This window comes from Hemicordylus capensis, chromosome 2, assembly GCF_027244095.1.
Source record: "Hemicordylus capensis ecotype Gifberg chromosome 2, rHemCap1.1.pri, whole genome shotgun sequence".
In the NCBI taxonomy this organism is placed as follows: Eukaryota; Metazoa; Chordata; class Lepidosauria; order Squamata; family Cordylidae; genus Hemicordylus; species Hemicordylus capensis.
Genome location: NC_069658.1, coordinates 234809730 through 234815865, shown reverse-complemented (window position 1 = coordinate 234815865; position 6136 = coordinate 234809730).

Genomic DNA, 6136 nt, shown 5'->3' with positions numbered 1-6136 from the left:
GAGTTTTGACACCTGTTTGAATTTCCAGCTCCTCCAGCTTGCAGATTGACCAGCGAAAACATGGGCTGATCTGCTGGCAATTGCCTCCTTATTTAAGGAAATTTGAGGGTAAAATGTACCCTCCTTGGCCAGTGGGGCAGTGTGAATTTCATTGTTGTTGTTTCACACTGTTGTGTATAGATAAATTGCATTGGGGGGGGGGATGTGGATGTGCACGACCTTTGGAGATCTGCCTGGTTCTTTGCAAAGCTCTGCTGTTGTTGATGTGTGATGTTGATGTTACTTGGGGTGAATTCAGGGCAGAAAAGGGACTTTGGGCACAGAAGAGTGGGTCAGGTGGTAGTGCCCCAATGGGTGCCTGTTGCCACCCAGATTCCAAAGGAATACGAAAAGGGCTGATTTTTAAAGAATTTCTGAAGTCGACATATCTTTGGGGCAGATTCGGGGCAGAAAGGGGACCTGAGGGGCCGAACAGTGGATTGGGTAGTGGTGCCCAAAGGGTGGTGCCCAAAGTGGTGCCCAAAGTGCCACAACCCAGATTCCAAAGGAACAGGGCAAAGGGCTGATTTCTTATGGATTGTTGAAGTTTAGGTGTCTTTAAGGTTTTTCCCCATAGGGAATAATGGAGGTTTCTGCAGACCCATAACTCCACCTGGGAGGCACTGGGGTGGCCGGGAATGAGTGGTAGTGTAGTGCACATAGGGTGCCAACCAATGGGTTGCTAGCCCATGGGGTGTGGGGTTCTGTTGTTTCTGAGGTATTCTGAGTGTAGATTCTCAGGTAGCATATGAGATTTTCTACAACAAACAATGAATCCACTCTCATATGCTATCAGAGAATCTACACTCAAAACATATCAGAAACCAGTGCCCCATGGGTTAGCAACCCATGGGGATGGTTGGCACCCTATGTGCTCTACACCACCACGCTCTGGGTCACCCTGGTGCCCCCCAAGTGCAGTTATGGGGATGCTGAAATCTCCATTATTCCCTATGGGAAAGAACTTTAAAGACGCATTAACTCCATTAAATCTTTAAAAATCAGCCCTCTGCCCAATTCCTTTGAAATAATTCTGGCAGCTTCCTTGCCCCCACTGGGCATTACCACACACCCTACTCTGCGCTGGGCCACCCCTTTCCCCCCGACATGAAGCTATACTTTTGTTGAAACCTCCATTCTTCCCTATGGGAACAACCTCAAACTTCAAAAATTCACCAAAAATCAGCCCTTTGCCAATTCCTCTGAAATTTGGGTGGTAGTTTCCACCCATTGGGCCCTACTGCCCCCACCCACTAGTTTTGCCCCAGGGCCATTTTTTAAAATCCAAAACATTTTGGATTCAGATTTTGCAATTTTGAACAAAGAACAAAATTGGGGTGATTCAGATTGGCTGATTTTGAACAAAGAACAAAATGGGGGTGTTTCGGATTCAGGCCAAAAACAAAACAGAAAAAAACCCAAAATGCACAACCCTATCAACAAGTGTGTGGATCAAGGTGATCAAGTTGACATAGTCTACCTGGACTTCCAAAAAGCTTTGACAAATTTCCTCATCAAAGACTCCTGAGGAAACTTAGCAGTCATGGGATAAGAGGACAAGTACATGTGTGGATTGCAAACTGGTTGAAAGACAGGAAACAGAGGATAGGTATAAATCGAGAGTTTTCACAATGGAGGGAAGTAAGAAGTAGAGTCCCCCCCCAGGAATCTGTACTGGGACCGGTACTTTTTAATTTATTCATAAATGATCTAGAAGCAGGAGTAAGCCGTGAGGTGGCCAAATCTGCAGTTGACACCAAACTCTTCTGGGTAGTGAAATCCAAAATGGATTGTAAGGAAACCCAAAAGGATCTCTCCAGACTGGGGGAGTGGGCGACAAAATGGCAAATGCGGTTCCATGTTAGGAAGTGTAAAGTGATACACATTGGGATGAAAAACTCCAAATTCAAGTATATGCTGATGGGATCTGAGGTGTCAGTGACTGACCAGAAGAGGGATCTTGGGGTCGTGGTGGACAGCTTGTTGAAAGTGTCAACTCAATGTGCGGCAGCTGTGAAAAAGGCCAATTCCATGCAAGGGATCATTAGGAAGGGGATTGAAAATAAAACGGCTAATATGCCCTTATACAAAACTATGGTGTGGCCACATCTGGAGTACTGCATACAATTCTGGTCACCACATCTAAAAAAGGACATTGTAGAATGGGGAAAGGTGCAGAAGAGGGCAACCAAGATGATCAGAGGCCTAGAGCACCTTTCCTATGAGGCAAGACTACAACTCCTGGGGCTTTTTAGCTTAGAAAAAAGACGACTGTGGGGAGACATGATAGAGGTCTATAAAGTCATGCATGGTGTGGAGAAAGTGGAGAGAGAGAAATTCTTTTTCCTCTCACACAACACTAGAACCAGGGGTCACTCCATGAAATTGATTGCCAGGAGGTCTAGGACCAACAAACGGAAGTATTGTTTCACACAACATGTGATCCACTTGTGGAACTCTCTGCCACAGGATGTGGTGACAGCCAACAACCTGGATGTCTTTAAGAGGGGTTTGGATAACTTCATGGAGGAGAGGTCTATCAATGCCTACTAGTTGGAGGGCTACAGCCCACCTCCAGCCTCAAAGGCAGGATGCCTCCGAGTACTAGTTGCAAGGGAGTAATGGCAGGAGAGAGGGCACGCCCACAACTCCTGCCTGTGGCTTCCAGCAGCATCTGATGGGCCACTGTGCTAAACAGGATGCTGGACTAGATGGGCCTTGGGCCTGATCCAGCAGGACTGTTCTTATGTTCTTAAAAGGAGTGGGATGGCTGCAATAGCCAGCAGGCTGTGATGTTGTTGGCAGTGAGAAACCTACAAATCACTGACTCAAATTGTTATGTAGGCAACCAGCATTGCTTCTCACTCCCACTTGCACTCCGCACTGACCGGCCAATGAAATGTAAGCCTCACCCCACAACTGGCATAGAACTGGAGCGGCTGGCTGCTAGGATACCATGTTCCCCTCCGACAAAAAAGAGGGGGTTGGAGGGTGACGTGGCCTTGAAAATTACTTACTGTATACACAGACTAAGTCAGCTGGAGGAACTTGGTCTTTCTTCTCCCCACTGCCAAGCACTCCTGCAGGTTTGCCCCTAACGAACAGTCGACTCCTGTTTATTAATTATTTATTTATTTAGCATATTTTTATACCGCCCAAAACTTACATCTCTGGGCAGTTTACAACAAAATAAAAACAGAAAAAGTAAAACAGAAGTTAAAACAAAAGGCTTAAAGCATTACAACAATTTACAATTTTTAAAATAATATTTTAAAACAGCATTAAAACCATGAAAACAATATTAATTAAAAGCCTGGGTGAACAGATGCATCTTTAAAGATTTTGTAAAAGCTGTCAGCGATCCTTACAGTTATGAAAAAGAGGTGTGCTAATCTTTTGTGCGTCTGAGGATATCTTGTTGTGAGTGAAAAGCTGTCACCACAGAGCCCTTTCAGATCTGTGGGTCAAAAACTTTGAGATCGGAAGAAGGGGTTGTTGGGCTATATAGGTAGAATGTTTTCTTTTTTCTTGGTGAGCAGGATTGTCTGAAAAGTATGGCTCACACTTTTAAAAATCTTTCTGAATTATCTTCTACTCTCCTTTTCAAATCTTTGCCCAGTTTTAACCAATATCTGTCCCCCGCCTAACATACTTTATGAGTGGTCCCGGTGGAAAGAGGAGTCCCCCTCCCCACCCCTTGTGTATAGTGGTGTGCACGGAACCGCACCTCCATGGTCTGGCACTGGGGAGGGGGGCTCTTTAAGGGTGGGGGAGGGTGTAATTACCCCTCCCACCACTTTCCCGCCTCCAGCGCTCCCGGTTTTTAACACAATTTGGGTGGCAGGGTACCTCCCTGCTGGCCCTTCCCCCATTCCTCGGCAAAAAGCTTCAAAAGCTTGACTGTGCGTGTGCACGCCGCACGTGTCGCATCCGTGTGGTTCGTGCGTGTGTACGTTGCGCACGCGCACACGTCTGGCGTACACACGCATGCAACGCACGGACGTGACACACGTGGCGGGCACACACATAGTCAGGCTTTTGAAGCTTTTTGCTGAGGAACGGGAGAAGGGGCATCAGGGAGGTACCCTGCCGCCCCAAATGCATTAAAAACTGGGAGCACTTGAGGGGGGAATGTGGCAGGAGGGGTAAGTACACCCCCTCTTAAAGGCCACCCCCCCGGCATTGAACCGCTAAACATGCCCCAGGTCTGGACTGGTCTGGAGGCCCTTAGAATGGGCTCCGGACCGGTCCGTGCACATCCCCACTTGTGTATGCTGGGGTGAGCTGCTTTCTGAACCGCGTTGTGTGTGATCTGGTCAGACTGGACTTTGGAAGGCGTCTTTGCACAGACACTCCAGCCGGTATTTTCCCAAAGGAGAGGAAAGGGTTATGGAGGAAGTGGGAGGGCAGGACTGTTGTGTGCACTTTAGAGCTTCACTGACAGTGAATCCAGCAGCAGGGAGCACTTGTTACTTGCCAAAGCCATCCAAAACACACAAACAAAACTGAAACCATGGGTTGCTAAAGACAGAAATCTTCATTACTTTTCTTAGCCATAGAAATGCAACTAATAAAGCAGCGGCCCACAGCACGCTTTCATACAAGCGAGTTCTGTTGAAATGTGTTCTGGGGCTGTGGTCCTATTTGAGAGGAAAAGTGCAATGAGGACGGCCAGGAGGGAGGAAGAGAGGACGGGAGCTCCGGCCAGCAGCTGCGGTGGTGGGGCCATGGGAGCTCAGCGGACTGGCTGCTTCTGCTGCCTCAGCATGTTGGCCTCAATCCAGCCCACCACAGCTGCCTGTTTGAGTGGGGCTGCTGCTGCCTGCTGGCCAAGGATGGCTGGCCATGGCTTCTTGGAGTCTGAGGGTGGCTGAGCAGAGTGGAGGCAAGCGGCGGAGGAGAGCAGTGGCTGCAGCCGGCCAGGCAGGCCAGGCCAGTGCCAATCACCATCATTGCTGATGTCAGTGGGTGATACTACATAGTTGCTTTGCTTGCTGCTGAGAGTTGGGGAATGGGATTGGCTTTGGGGCTTTGGGGCTTGGGGTGGGAGCGGCAAATTCCTTGCTTGCCTACGGGCAGCAAAAGGGTTAATCCACCCCTGTGGCTTAGATAAATTCATGGAGGAGAAGTCTATCAACTGCTACTCGTCTGAGGACTATAGGCCACCTCCAGCCTCAGAGGAAAGATGGTTTTAAATACCAGTTCCAGGGGAGCAACATCAGGAGAGAGGGCACACCCTCAGATCTTTGCCTATGGGCTTCCCAGGGGCATCTCGTGGGCCACTCTGTGAAACAGAATGCTGGGCCTTGGGCTTCATTCAGCAGGGCTGTTCTCATGTTCTTATGAGACATTTCAAGTTATGGTGGCCAGCCAGAGCCATATTTAGGGTGAAAAGGGGTTTCCATGGAACAGTGCCTCAGAATTTTGTGCCTGGGAATACAGCCCTTTACGGAGTTCAGTGGTTCATCCATTTAGACCTTTGTGCCTCACTCGGGGAACTCCCCCTCAACACAGGTTGCAGGGAGGAAGCTATGGCAGTCAGGTGACTGCTGGCAGCCTTCAAGACTGACTATTTCATCCAGCAGTGAGTGAGCAGTCCTTGTTAGGAGGCTGCCACTATGGGAGAAGGAGTTCTCCACACTCTTGGGCACTTTTCAGACTAGCCACTCAAAAGCAGCAAAATGCTCCGTTCAGGGAAATCACTTTCAAAACGTAAAACCTGAAGGGCGACCAGTCTCATGAAAACGAACATCCCGGAAAAAAAGACCTTTTTTACACCAGATAAATGACATCGTAGCACTAAGTCACAGCCATTAAATTCAAAACAAGGCATCTGACATATGAACGGCACCCTGGTGCTTTTGTTGGGACTGCAGTATCAAATTTTATTCACTGACCAACAGAGATCTGCAACACTGTAAGCGTAGGCAACATATATGTGGTTTTCCACAACAAGGCACTTTCCAGATTAGACTCTGCAATGGAGTCACGACACAACACAGGAAGTGTGGAAGCACACTGCAGAGATGTGTCATGACTGCAATGGAGTCTAGTCTGGAAAGTGCCTTGTTGTGGAAAACCACATATATGTTGCCTA